Consider the following 15,513-nt stretch of genomic DNA (forward strand, 5'->3'; position numbering starts at 1 on the left):
CCAGTATGGATGGATGAAGTGAAGTGTACTGGATCAGAGTCAACATTGAAGAAGTGTAAATCAAAACGATGGGGTGTAAATAACTGTGGTCATGATGAAGATGCTGGAGTCATTTGCTTAAGTAAGACATCCAATCTTCCTACTGTAAATGTTTTGTTACCAAAAGAAACTGAACAGAATTAATTTCATTATCTTAATTTAGAAAAAGTTATAATGTTGTTTATTTATATAATTTAAACACACAGGTCGCCTCCCCAGACTCATTAATGGATCTCATCTGTGCGCTGGGAGATTAGAGATACTTCAAATTAAGAAGTGGGTTTCAGTGTGTGACGCTGCCTTTGACCAGCAGGATGCAGAGGTTGTGTGTAGAGAGCTGGACTGTGGGGCTCCTGTACAGGTGCTGGGAGAAGATGCTTTTGGAAAAGGAGACGCTCAGATGTGGACACAAGAGATTCAGTGCAGAGGAAATGAGTCTCAGATTCACCTCTGTCCAACATCACCATCACATGAAAACAACTGCTCACATGACAGCAATGTTGAACTGGTGTGTGCTGGTAAGAGCTGAATTAAAAGACTAAAAAGATACACATATACTGTATATAAACCCATCTAAAAAGCAACACGCTGGTCTATTATATTATTTTAAAGTTTAATAAATGCTTTTCTCTCTCCATTTCTATCACACTCTCATAGATGTAATGAATGTGAGACTGGTAAATGGTAGCAGTCGCTGTGCTGGTAGAGTGGAGGTTCTTCATAGAGGTCAGTGGGGAACAGTGTGTGGTGCTGTCTGGGATTTGGCTGATGCTGCAGTGGTGTGTAGAGAGCTGGACTGTGGAGAACCTGTAGATGTTCTGGGTGATGCTCATTTTGGACAAGGATCAGGACAAATCTGGATGAGTAGAGTCATGTGTACTGGATCAGAGTCAACACTGAAGAACTGTGGGTCATTAAGTGGTCCATGTGATCATAGTAAAGATGCTGGAGTCATCTGCTCAGGTCAGTGAGATTGATCTTCAAAACACTTACAGTAAACAGTTCCCTAAACAGTTGCGGCACATTTGCGTGTGCTATCAGTGCAAACAGCTGCGTCTCATTTACTAACCATCCACAAACTAATTAAACAGTTACATTCATTGCCAAAATGGCACTATGTTTTGACTTGTTTAACTGAGTCGTTGTTCTTTTCCATGCAAACATGCCTCCTTTCTGTCTAAATAAGGCTCATTACTGATGGCTTTTCACAAAACTTTTGTACTTTTTGCCCGGTGCAGTTTAAATCACACTATTATCTTTGAAAGACGACAGTAAATTAATCTTTATTTAAAAGAGATATTTGTGTTGAAGGGGACATGAATTGAATTTTTTTAAAACATTTATAATGTTCTTTGAGGTCCACTTATAATGTTATCAAGATTTTTACATCAAAAAACATTCTAATTTAGAAGTAAAAAGCTATTTTCTATCCTGTTTTTGACCACCTCTTTCAAACACTTCATTTTGATAGGTATGCCACATTCAAGACTTGGAAGTAAATGTTTTTATGTGTGTATTCAAACACTCAAATATATATTCGACACTCAAATATATATTTCATCACGGCCGGATGAAAACGCTAAATTATCCAAATTGACAGAGTGTGTTAAAGATATAAAAGATTGGATGACGCGTAATTTTCTATTATTAAATCCAGACAAGACAGAGGTAATACTTATCGGTTCAAAAAACCGCCCACAGAACCTCTCACAATACAACTTTGACATCGTAGGATGTCCTGTTACTTTATCCTCTACAGTAAAAGACCTGGGTGTTATACTCGATTGTAACCTGTCTTTTGAAAATCATATTTCGTATGTTACAAAAACAGCCTTTTTCCACCTTAGAAACATTGCTAAGCTACGTAATATGCTATCAGTTTCTGATGCAGAAAAGTTAGTTCATGCATTCATGACCTCGAGACTAGATTACTGTAATGCTTTATTAGCCGGTTGTCCTGCATCCTCAATAAACAAGCTACAGTTAGTCCAAAATGCAGCCGCTAGAGTTCTTACTAGATCAAGAAAATATGATCATATAACACCGATTTTATCATCACTACATTGGTTACCTATAAAGTTCCGTATTAATTACAAGGTATTGCTACTGACTTATAAAGCCCTAAACGGCTTAGCTCCAGTCTATTTAACGGATCTTCTATCACCCTATAATCCATCGCGCTCTTTAAGATCAATAAATTCAAGGCTTTTGGTCATACCTAGGATATCCAGATCCACCAAAGGAGGGAGAGCATTTTCACATTTGGCTCCAAAACTCTGGAATAGCCTTCCTGATACTGTTCGTTGCTCGGACTCACTCTCCCAGTTTAAAACTAGATTAAAGACGCATCTTTTCAGCCAGGCATTCATATAATATTGTTAATCTCACAGTTTCAAACTACAATCCGGCCTCTAGTTCATAAATGCCAGAGGAGAACTGGCCCCCGACTGAGCCTGGGTTCTCCCAAGGTTTTTTTTTTCTCCATTAGGTCACCTGATGGAGTTTTAGGACACCATTAGGCCGCTTGATGGAGTTTTTTCGGTTCCTTGCCACTGTTGCCTTTGGCTTGCTCAGTTGGGGATATTTTGGGGATATTTAATTTTATTCTATCAATCAATAAATTCCACTAGAAACAAACTTTGTTGTATTATTTTATTTTAATACTGTGAAGCTGCTTTGATACAATCTGTATTGTGAAAAGCGCTATACAAATATACTTGATTTGATTTGATTTGATTTGATATTCTCTTCTTTCAGGAGTCCGGCTGGTTGGCGGTTCTCGCTGCTCTGGGAGGTTAGAGATACTTGATGATCAGTCGTGGGTTTCAGTGTGTGACGCTGCCTTTGACCAGCAGGATGCAGAGGTTGTGTGTAGAGAGCTGGACTGTGGGGCTCCTGTACAGGTGCTGGGAGAAGATGCTTTTGGCAAAGGAGACGCTCAGATGTGGACACAAGAGATTCAGTGCAGAGGAAATGAGTCTCAGATTCACCTCTGTTCAAAATCACTATCATATGAAAACAACTGTTCACATGACAACAATGTTAAACTGGTGTGTTCTGGTAAGAGCTGAATTAAAAGACTGAGATGATACACATACTGTATATGAACCCATCACAAAGCAACACGCTTGTCTATTATATTATTTTAAGTTTGATAAATGCTTTTCTCTCTCGATTTCTATTACCCTCTCATAGATGTAATGAATGTGAGGCTGGTTGGTGGTCACAGTCGCTGTGCTGGTAGAGTGGAGGTTCTTCATAGAGGTCAGTGGGGAACAGTGTGTGGTAATCTCTGGGATTTGGCTGATGCTGCAGTGGTGTGTAGAGAGCTGGACTGTGGAGAACCTGTAGATGCTCTGGGTGATGCTCATTTTGGACAAGGATCAGGACCAATCTGGATGAGTGGTGTCATGTGTACTGGATCAGAGTCAACACTGAAGAACTGTGGATCATTAAGTGGTCCATGTGATCATAGTAAAGATGCTGGAGTCATCTGCTCAGGTCAGTGAGATTGATCTTCAAAACACTTACAGTAAACAGTTCCCTAAACAGTTGTGGCACATATGCGTGTGTTATCAGTGCAAAAAGCTGCGTCTCATTTGCTAACCATCCACAAACTAATTAAACAGTTACATTCATTGCCAAAATGGCACTATGTTTTGACTTGTTTAACTGAGTCGTTGTTCTTTTCCATGCAAACATGCCTCCTTTCTGTCTAAATAAGGCTCATTACTGATGACTTTCCACAAAACTCTGTGCTGTTTGCCCGGTGCAGTTTAAATCACACTATTACCATTGAAAGAAGATGGCAAATTAATCTTTATATAAAATATATATTTGTGTTAAAGGGGTTATGAATTTTATTTAATTTTTAATTTTACAACGTTCTCTGAGGTCAACTTATAATGTTATCAAGATTCTTACATTAAAAAACATTCTAATTATTAAGTAATAAGCTATTCTGTTTTCTATCCTGTTTTTGACCCTCTCTTTCGAACACTGTTTTGATAGACATGCCACATACAAGAGTTATAAGAACACTTCAAGAGTTAAGTAACTCTTGTCCTCTGTTTTGCAACATTTATGTCGGATACAATGTAGTTGGCACTGCATCAGCTTTTATTTTCAGTCTCTCTGAAAAGCCTGCATCGAAGTTGGTCAAACTGTGTCTTGTTTAAAAACGAATCAGCTGTAAAATGAAGTGAACAAACACAGTGTTTTACAGACTCAATCTGACTGAAACTTTGTTAAAAATAAAGTTCATCCACACTTTTTTAAAGTTAGGCTCACAAAGATGGCAATGCAATTGTAATTGCAAATGTAATCCTCAGAGATTTCTCTATTGTTTTGTTTTTGTTTGCATCTGTCTCACATTTACTACTACACGACATGCGTGAATCAGTGGGCGGGGCTAAAGAGGCAATGATGTAGAAGTAGGCGTTGGTCTTCTGCAGAGGCGGTCTTTCGTCATGTGTTGAATGTTTTTATCAGTATATACATAATAATGTGACAAAATCTTAAACTAATCATTTTCTGAGCTTGGTTTTAATAAAAGCTGTTTTTGAAGTTTTGAGTTCTGAAACTTACAGGATATTTCTATAGTACAATGACATCTTATATGTCAAAAGATCAAGGACATTTTTATTTCTCAATTCATGACTCATTAGATCCTAGTTTTCATGACAGCAGCAAATCCGCCACAATAAAGAACTCAGACTCGGCCCATGAGATCCAAACGTGCAAATTGCCTTCAGCACTGATTTTGTACATGTTTCTGTGTGGTTGTGCTAATCAGCTAACCTGTTCAAACAACATGCACAGTTGATTCTTAGTGAATTCCACTCTTATTATTTTGGTAATTGGATGTATTTTGCAATACGTTATTGGGCGAAAATCTACCCCAAATATGTTATTTATTTTGCCATTTTCCTACAAATTGGCATAATAAACATGTTATTTAGTTAAATTTAGATGTTGTTAAACACACTCTTAAACCTGCCACTCTGGATAAATCTTTTTTGTATGGTTTTATTTAATATTTACAGATCATAAACATCCCAGACTTTCTGATGGGTCTCACCTGTGTTCTGGGAGATTAGAGGTGATTCATGGGGACACCTGGTACACAGTGTGTGACGCTGCCTTTGATGCCTGGAGACGCTCAGATGTGGACACAAGAGATTCAGTGCAGAGGAAATGAATCTCAGATTTACTTCTGTCCAACATCACCATCACACCAACACAACTGCACCAGTGAGAATAATGTGGGCCTGATCTGTTCTGGTGAATTATCAATATTCAGTCTCTCTTCATTCTCCTCTGTCAGCTGCATTATACACTGTTTTAACTTCTGTTCTTTATTCAGGTTACACAGAGGCCAAACTGATGAATGGTTCAGACTCCTGTTCTGGAAGAGTGGAGCTTCGGTTCCTCAATGAATGGGGAACAGTGTGTGATGCATGCTGGGATATGAGAGCTGCCAGTGTCCTCTGTAGACAGCTGAATTGTGGGATTGCTGTGTCTGTTGTGGGATCAGACTGGTTTGGAGAGGGAAGTGGTGAAATCTGGGCTGATGTGTTTGATTGTGACGGGAATGAAACAAAACTCTCAGAATGTTCCGTCTCTTCATGGAGTCGAGCTGAATGTTCTCATAGACAAGATGTTGGAGTCGTCTGCTCTGGTAAACTTATTTGACACTGAGAGCATTATTCTCTTTTTCACCATGTTATGACACAATTCTTATTTTAGTAAAACATGAGATCTTCTCCTCAGATTCCTCTCTGGCTGTTCATGACGGTCTGGTGCGGTTGTCTGGAGAGAGACAGTGTGAGGGGGAGCTGGAAGTTTCCATCCATCAGGTCTGGAGGAGAGTTCTGCTGGACCCCTGGAGTCTCACTGAATCCTCTGTGGTCTGCAGACAGCTGGGCTGTGGCTCTGTGCTGAACTTCTCCGGCTCCTCTTCATCCAGTCCTGAACACAGTCATGAGTGTGTGACGGGCTTCCAGTGCTCTGGGAGTGAAGCTCATCTGGGGAACTGCAGCTCTCCACAAACTCTCAACTGCAGCTCCACACAACAGCTGTCAATCACCTGCCTTGGTGAGAACAACAACATCTGGGCAGATTCTTCAGTTGTTAGTGATCAATAATGTGTTTTTCTCTCTCTGAATATCAGGTCGCGGGTCCATCAGGCTGGTGGGTTCTGGGGGAGACTGTGCAGGGAGGCTGGAGGTTTTTCACAGCGGCTCATGGGGGACAGTGTGTGATGACTCCTGGGATATTAAAGATGCCCATGTGGTGTGCAGACAGCTGCAGTGTGGAGTGGCCCTCAGTAACCAGCAGGTACCAGCCTGGTTTGGTCCTGGTTCTGGACCCATATGGCTGGATGAGGTGGAGTGTGAGGGGAATGAGACGTCCCTGTGGAACTGCTCTTCTCCAGGCTGGGGGAAACATGACTGTCAACACAAGGAGGATGTAGGAGTCGTGTGCTCAGGTAAAAGGTACACTAGTGTGAAAATTCAGTAACATTTAAAATCAAAAATGTTTTTTCCAGAAATTTCAATCAGCCATATATATGTACCATTCAGTGGTAGAAATGTATTGGGGTTGGATGAAAGTTAAAGTTGATTCTCATACTTTTCCATGTATAGAGTTTAAAGAGATCAGGTTAACTGAGGGCTGTGAAGGGAATGTGGAGGTTTTCTACAATGGATCCTGGGGTAATGTGTGCTGGAACCAGATGAACAGAGACACAGCGAGTCTGATCTGTCAAGAGCTGAACTGTGGAAGATCTGGCAGTGAACCCAGTTATTCAGAGGGACTGAAGTCTCATAATTGGCTTGATTATTTTAAATGTCGACGTCATGATTCCACTCTATGGCAGTGTCCATCTTCACCCTGGGGACAGAATGACTGTGATGATGAAGTGGCCAAAATCACCTGCTCAGGTAAAATTATATGTAACTGATTTAATATGGTCTGAAGTGGTCATGTTTATTTAAATATGATTATTTTATGTCTCATAGATTATATTTTTTCTCCAAAATGTTCTTAAACACCTTAAATTTTATACAATATAAAATCTTTTAATGTTGTCATTTTATATTATTATCATTGTTTTTATCTCAGAGGATGAGAATTCTGAATCTATTCGGAGTCATCTGACTTGTTCTACCTCACCATCTCCTCACCAGAGACAGTGTTCAAGTAAGTGTGATATTTGTGTATTTTTTTTTTCATCTTAAATTGTTTATATTTCAACACAAAATAATTTTTTATTCCACATTAAAAAATCCCACACAGTTGCAGTGTGTTTTGTTGTGACTGGTGTGCTGAAGCTGGTGAGTGATGTTGCTGTGTGTGATTTAGATCATGTTCCTCTCAGACTGAGTGGAGGTTTGGGCCGGTGCTCTGGGAGGCTGGAGGTGTATCATAACGCTGTGTGGGGTTCAGTCTGTGCTGATCTGTGGGACATCAGCGATGCTCAGGTGGTCTGCAGGCAGCTGGGTTGTGGAGCAGCACTGAGGGCTGATGGGAATTCAGTCTTTGGTGCTGGTGAAGGTGTTGTGTGGCTGAACAGAGTCGAGTGCAGAGGGAATGAGATTCACCTGTGGGACTGTCCTCTCTCCCTGAAGAAGCACACTGACTGCTCCCACAAAGAGCACGCTGGACTCACCTGTGCAGGTCACTGCAAAACACTGAACAATAGTAGTCATTTTTACATCATGTTAATGCTACTAATTATATATTTGCATCATTTTTAATCTGTCTGTGTCTGTTTTGCCAGATTTGTCAGTGTCCACTACTCCTGCCACAACAACATTGACAACAACAGCTTCTCCTCCAGTTTCTCAGACAGTGCGCTCAACATCAGTCACTCCTCCACAAACTCCTCCAGTGTCTCTCTCTGTGCTTGTGGTTGTACTGGGAGTTCTGCTCTTAGTGCCACTGCTTATACTGATTCAGCAGAACAGAGTGATGAGGAGAGGTAGGAGAGATCCAGAGACTGTCATATTGTGTCTTATTCAGTGTGTGATCAGTCATGTGTTGTGAACTGACAGCAGGTTTGTCTGTCTACACTCACAGCTCTCTCTAAGAGGAGACACAGGACGACGACTGAGGCCGTTTATGAGGAGATTCATCACAAACCAACAAATAGACAGAGTTTCTTCACTCAGAGGGGTGAGTGTCATAGGTTCTGATTTGTGGAAATCAACAGAGAAATCACTTTATTTAGAGGGTTGAGTGGAGTAAGTCACATTGAGTCATATTTGTGGGACCTTTTGTGCGTTATTTTATATGATTGGTTAAGTGTTGTATGATCCAAAGAATGTGGATATTTTGGCTGATTTGTAAATGTGAACGTGTCAGATAACAGACATGCACCTGCAGCTCTGTTTTTATACACACACACACACACGTTTTGGGAGGTAAAGGATCATATAGTTGTAGGGTATGTTTCTGTGTGTATTTGTCTCTAAAATCCTTTAATTGATGTTACATTTACACCCACTTTTGTCTTGTAAACTGGTCGCATCATTCATTCATTGATCAAAATGGCAATGTCCTCATGGCCAACAAGAGTCTTAAGTCCTAAAAATATTCTGTTTTGATTTTTGAAGACAAGACGAATGAAATCGCACTGGGTTACTATGATGATGTCATTACTGATGGACTGAAACCAGAACGTGAGACATACACACACACACACATTATATATATATATATAATTAAGAAAATATACATATACAAGTTTGTTTTTAGTGTGATGGCTGATTCATGTTAAATTTAGAAGACACACCTGGGAGCTATGATGATGTCATCACCAGTGAACAGAACTCTGGTATTAAAGAAGGTGAAGGTAAATTTACCCTTTAAATTGATGCTCAGTACCGATAAAATGCAACATTTAATCTGTCTATGTTTCTGTGTGTCTGTGTCTGTGTACGCCAGAAAATTATGATGATGTCATCATTAATGGACAGGACTCTCAAGGTGTAACGGGTAAGTTACAGAACAATATATTGAGCATGCGTTTATAGTTTACCATTAATTAATCATCATGACTTTATCTGGAGTAAATCTAATAATCTCACACAGTAATGAGGGAAAGAGATCAATGACATCATCAGTGACACAAGCTGTATTACAAATTACAGTGTAAGGTTTTATTTCACATGTGAATCAGAGGGAGATCAGGAGGAGTATGATGATGTTGTCACGATACACACAGGGAAAAGGTAAGATCCAAAAGCAGTGTTTTATTAAAGGGTAATCCGTACTCACAACCAGTCCAGGCAAAGGTCATAATCCAAAAGGCAATCCAAAAACAAAAGATAAACACAAGAAACAGGCTCGAACTAACAACGGAAGTGTGGGGACAATATACAAGGACTCCGTGACAAACACTGAAACAGACAGGGTATATATATATACACAAGTGCTAACAAGGTGACGAGAAACAGCTGTAAGGCAATGAACAATCAGTGACAGACAGGATCATGGGAATTGTAGTGAGAATGCATAGACACCGTGAAAACTGAGGACCTCTAGTGTTTAACCCAGGGAACCACCAGACACTGTGACATAACCCCCCCTCTACGGAGCGGCTACCAGACGCTCCACGACAGAAAACAAAACTCGACAAAAGTCCAGGAGGGAGGTGGAACTGTGGGGGATTAGGGGGAGGGACGGAGGGCCAGGACCATGGGAGGGAATGGACACAGGGGATGACAGTTCATCGGGCGGCGACGACCCTTCAGGCGACCAGGGTGGAGCAGGTAGTCCATCGGGCGGCCAGGGCGGAGACTTCCCCTCGAGCGACCACGGCGAAGACGACCCATCAGGCGGCCACGGCGGAGACTCTCCCTCGGGCGGCCACGGCGGAGACTCTCCCTCGGGCGGCCACGGCGGAGACGACCCCTCGGGCGGCCACGGCGGAGACGACCCCTCGGGCGGCCAGGGCGGAGACGACCCCTCGGGCGGCCAGGGTGGAGACGACCCCTCGGGCGGCCAGGGCGGAGACGACCCCTCGGGCGGCCAGGGCACAGGAACAGACACCGGCTCAGGAACAGGAACAGACACCACCGGCTCAGGGACAGGAACAGACACCACCGGCTCAGGAACAGGAACAGACACCACCGGCTCAGGGACAGGAACAGACACCACCGGCTCAGGGACAGGAACAGACACCGGTTCAGGGACAGGAACCACCGGCTCAGGAACTGGCACAGACACCACCGGCTCAGGAACTGGCACCACCGGCTCGGAGGCGGCCATCTTGTCTGAAGACACAGGTTTGGCGTCGGTAATCTTCTCCAAAGACACAGGCTCGGCAGACGTGACGTGAACAGGCTCTGCGGCGGCCATCTTGTCCGAAGACACAGGCTCGGCAGGCGTGACGTGAACAGGCTCGGCGGCGGCCATCTTGTCCGAAGACACAGGCTCGGCAGGCATGACGTGAACAGGCTCGGCGGCGGCCATCTTGTCGGAAGACACAGGCTCGGCAGACGTGACGTGAACACTCTCGGCGGCGGCCATCTTGTCCGAAGACCCATGCTCGGCAGGCGTGACGTGAACAGGCTCGGTGGCGGCCATCTTGTCCGAAGACACAGGCTCGGCAGACGTGCTGTGCTTCCTCCACGCATGCAGTACCGCCACTGCATAAAAGAGGAAGACCGCTCTCTTGGCCGTGGCAGGACTGATGGTGGGCGGCTCCGAGACGATCTCAGGGATGACAGCGGGCTGCTCAGAGGGGACGGCCTCCAGGACGACAGCGGGCTGCTCGGAGGGGACGGCCTCCGGGACGACAGCGGGCCATTCGGGGACGACCTCCAGGGAGACAGCGGGCCGTTCGGGGACGACCTCCAGGGAGACAGCGGGCCGTTCGGGGACGTCAGGAGTGCAGGAAGCTCTCCCTCTCCTTCTCCTCTGCCGCCTCTGATAGCGACAGGCAGGCTCTGGACTGGATGGGATCGGCGGCGGATGGAAGTCTGGGCTGGATCTCACCACCTCAGGTTCCATGAAGGATCGAGATGGAGAGTGATACCTGGACTCCCCTCTAGTACCTCCTCTCCTATGACCTCCGCAGGTCCCAGAAAATTTTGCCAGCCGGGTTCCCTCGAACGACTCTCTGGGATGATCTGAAGGGGGTGTGGAAGCTTTCTTCAAATCAGCTTCCTCAGTCAATCGGCCCCACAGTGCAAAACACTCGAAGATGTTCATACGAGGAGGAATCTCTTTAGGTTGAGAATTCCCCCTCTGCTGTTTCCTCCCCTTCTCAGTGGCTGGAGATTTTGGAGACCACATACCGCTGGATCTCTGCATGACGGAGTCCTTCTGTCACGATACACACAGGGAAAAGGTAAGATCCAAAAGCAGTGTTTTATTAAAGGGTAATCCGTACTCACAACTAGTGATGTTACGCCTGGCACCGACGCTCCGAAGCTTGCTTCAAACTCGAACGGTCCTTGCAATGAACCACTGCTTCGGAGCTTGTATCATTACGTCACTAGTCACGTGAAAATGACTTCTGAAGCAAACACACTGCTTCATTCTTGTAGTGAACCACCTGACTGCTTTGATTTGCCCAATCCAGTGTTGACAGGTTTGAAACCTGGCGGATGTATTTCTTATAAAAGTGAAGCCAAACCATGGCAACACCGTGGGTTGTAGTCGGTGTTTGGATTGGCGTTATTGTTGAGGAGAGTGGATTGAGTTTATTTCAGTGTTGTGCCAGCGAGAAAGAAAATAAAAATAAATAATATTTCTGAATAAAAACCATACCATTTAATGAACACTTTGTCTAAGCCTTCTGCATGTACCCAAAGCACAGCCTCTGACACATTTTTTTATTATTATTAATTAGAGAACATATGAACATTGTTACATAAAAACATGCATCAAAGACAGAAACTTCAAAAACCCTCTGCTACATTATACAAGTACAACACAAGCACATCCTTTTCAACATATAAAAATATCAGTCCCACCAGTTAACAAGTTATAGAGTACTGCTTCCCACAGCTAAACAAGATAAAGCTTTCACACATGATACTGCCCTGCTAAAAAAAAAAAAAAAAAAAAAAAAAAACTATAGAAACCATTATAGAAATTCTAATGGATTTAATGGTTTTCATGGGAATTTTATTGGTTGTAATGGGATTTATAGTGGTCTCTGTGGGTCTCTACTGATTTGGGTTCTATTGGTGGGGGCATTAAATCCTAATGGAATATATCCCAAATACACTACAAAAAATAATTCTTTAGTGGTTTAAATGGTAAAAGCCAATGGTTCCTACTGGTATTTTAATAGAAACCATTAGAATTTATGTGATGGTTTCCAACTTTTTTTAAGCGGGTCTGATCTTCTGTCCTTGTCTAAAGAAATAATTACACATACACATCATGCTTAATGTTTTATTATCAAGGTGAACACATGAAATTCATCAGTATCTGTAAAATTCACCTACATAAATGAGTTTCACAGCACTAACACTGGTTCAGCTTTGATCGCCTCGGTAAACACGTCATAAACGGGGCGTTAACATATAAGCCTTTGCATTTTATGGTTGTCAGCTTTGTTGCATTACATTTACTTCACCAGGAGATGGTGCTGTAATTTCTATCTGAATGAAGCTTCGAGTAATGAACCATTTTCGACACAATTGTATCAGAAAGCAATAATGCTTTGAAACGCTTCATTTGGCCATCACTACTCACAACCAGTCCAGGCAAAGGTCATAATCCAAAAAGGCATTCCAAAAACATAAAAGATAAACACAAGAAACAGGCTCGAACTAACAACAGAAGTGTGGGGACAATATACAAGGACTCCGTGACAAACACTGAAACAGACAGGGTATATATACACACAAGTGCTAACAAGGTGACGAGAAACAGCTGTAAGGCAATGAACAATCAGTGACAGACAGGATCATGGGAATTGTAGTGAGAATGCATAGACACCGTGAAAACTGAGGACCTCTAGTGTTTAACCAGGGAACCACCAGACACTGTGACAGATGTGAAGAACAGTAATGAAGAAGAGAGAAACCTGTTTGGGTTAGTGTTCGTCTCTTTTTTAATCTTTGACTAATTATTTGCTGATTTTAATAGGCTCAGTTTTAGATGTTAAATACAACATTAAACATGATATATTTGCTTTTTTCTTTAATAACAGACTATGATGATGTGGGGGAGTTGTCAAAAAATGACGGCATGACTGTATGACTCAATGGCCACAGACACTGCCTCGGTTCATGACATTTTACAGCTTCTAGAGTTGGGTTGAATCGCTACTTTAGGTTTTAAATTAGTTTGTATTGATGAGCTTGCATTTTGTAAAAAGGATTGCTTTGAAATTTAGAGGTATAGAGATTGAAATTTAGATTTATTTTTTTGCTTTTCTTTAACAAACACATGTTAACAATCTTAAAAACAAACATGATAAATGCATAAAATAATGCTAATGTAATTTGTTTCTCTGAACATTGTTAATTTTGTGCCTTATTCCTTACTTGAAGTTGGAGCCATTTCCCTGTTCTGTTTTACAGTTGTGCTCAAAAGTTTGCATACCCCTTGCAGAATCTGTAAAAATGTTAATATGTTTAACAAAATAACAGGGATCATAAAAACGTATTGTTGTTTTTATGTAGTACTGTCCTAAATAAGCTATTTCACATAACAGATGTTTATAGACCTTATGTGCCAGAGAAACAAGCACCCAGCCATCAGAATATTGAACTTTTCTGGTGAAGTGGATTTTCTTTTTGTAGAGTTAACGAAAGTTATCATGGGCATTATAATGTTTGAAGCGGGTGTCATAACAAATGTCAATAGAACCAGAAGATTTTAAAATAAAAAATCTTACCTTCATGCTGTGGAAATACAAACTGGAAGACAGAAAACAATGAGCACAGCGTTAAAAAGGGCAGTCAACCTAAGGTAAAACATAAGAGAGAGAACAACTGAGGGACTCATACAAAGGTGAAAACATTCACTGATGTTCAAGAACGCAACATGATGCATTAACAGCTGGGGGATGTAAACTTTTAGAATTTTATGATCAGGGTAAATTGTATTTTTGTCTTCTGGGAAACATGTAAGTATCTCTTGTGCATAGCTTCTGGAGGCATGCAGTACTAAATTAAATATTACCTTTAAACAAAATAAGAAAAACTTACACATTATCCCCCTTTTCAAAAGTTAGAACTTAATGCATTGTTTACTTCTGGAGCATCAGTGAATGTTTGCAGCGTTAGTAATAGTTGTGAATTGTCCTCAGTGTGAAAAGATGGATCTCAAAATCATACAGCCACAGCTGGAAAGGGTTCAAATATACAGAAGATGCTGGAAAAGTAAATGTGCAGGACCTGAAGGATTTTTCCGAAGAGCAGTGGGCAGTTTAATTGTTCAATTGACATGCAAGGGAATGATGGAAAAAACACTCAGGTGAACACTGGTTCACTCAGGTAACAACAGCTAGTATTAAGATTCATGGGTATGTAAAGTTTTGAACGGGGACATTTTAATAGATTCTGCTATTAAACATCTGTTATGTGAAATAGCTTAATCAGGACAGCAAGTTTTATAATACTTTATAATACTCTTATTTTGTTAAAATTATTAACATTTTTGCAGATACTGCAAGGGGTATGTACACTTTTGAGAACAACTGTATCTAATTAAAACAAATAAAGAAATACAATGGTCTTTTTTAATGCTTATTTAACATTTATTGTTTTGGGGTTTTTTTCCCCAAGCCTTAATCATTTGGCTATTTAAGAATCAAAACATTGTATCCAACCCGAAACAGGATGCTTAAGCAAATATTGATGCTATTAAAGGAGAACTCCAGGTCAATTTTAACATTGAGCTCATTTTTTTGTAAATTTGGAGTGCTGTCAATACAGAGAACAACGACAAAAATCGGTGTTGCCTACACCGTGTTATCCTCTTTTTAAAATGTGCACCCTGTGGACTTCAATGGGGCAAGTTTTAAACCTGCTTTTAGGCTCTTAACATCCTTGATGTGTCATTACAAGTGCCCAGCCAATGTGAGTGATTCCTTCAGAGTGAACACGGTGAATCTGACTGCAGTAGATGTGAAAGATATGAATAAAAATGATATTTCAGCCAGCGCACATATCTGTATTTACATCCTGTTTTCGGTCGAAGTCCATAGTAATCAATTGTTGAGTTCACGCGCATAGGTTTAGTATGATCACGCGCGTGAACTCGACAATCGACTACTATGGACTTAGACCAAAAACAGGATGTAAATTGGCCGGGCATTGGCTGGGCACTTGTAATGACACATCAATGATGTTAAGAGGCTAAAAGCAGGTTTAAAACTTGCCCCATTGAAGTCAACAGGGTGCAAATTTTAAAAAGAGGATAACACGGTGTAGGCAACACCGATTTTTGTCGTTGTTCTCTGTACTGACAGCACTCCAAATTTACAAAAAAATGAGCTCA

At 41.6% G+C, this 15,513-nt stretch overlaps 1 pseudogene across 1 annotated transcript in view; it reads left to right on the forward strand.

The window, feature by feature from the left end:
- Window positions 1-701: 701 nt before the first annotated feature.
- LOC311082261 (scavenger receptor cysteine-rich type 1 protein M130-like) overlaps window positions 702-15,513 on the forward strand; it is a 49,261-nt pseudogene continuing 34,449 nt past the window's right edge. The window contains exons 1-11 of the transcript in view: window positions 702-1,006; window positions 2,797-2,981; window positions 5,205-5,322; window positions 5,405-5,719; window positions 5,812-6,135; window positions 6,212-6,529; window positions 6,687-6,983; window positions 7,165-7,242; window positions 7,405-7,719; window positions 7,823-8,023; window positions 8,122-8,217. The product of the transcript in view is annotated as a scavenger receptor cysteine-rich type 1 protein M130-like (transcript). The remainder of the gene's footprint in view (window positions 1,007-2,796; window positions 2,982-5,204; window positions 5,323-5,404; window positions 5,720-5,811; window positions 6,136-6,211; window positions 6,530-6,686; window positions 6,984-7,164; window positions 7,243-7,404; window positions 7,720-7,822; window positions 8,024-8,121; window positions 8,218-15,513) is intronic.

This window comes from Abramis brama (assembly GCF_963993115.1).
Source record: "Abramis brama genome assembly, chromosome: 4".
In the NCBI taxonomy this organism is placed as follows: domain Eukaryota; kingdom Metazoa; phylum Chordata; class Actinopteri; order Cypriniformes; family Leuciscidae; genus Abramis; species Abramis brama.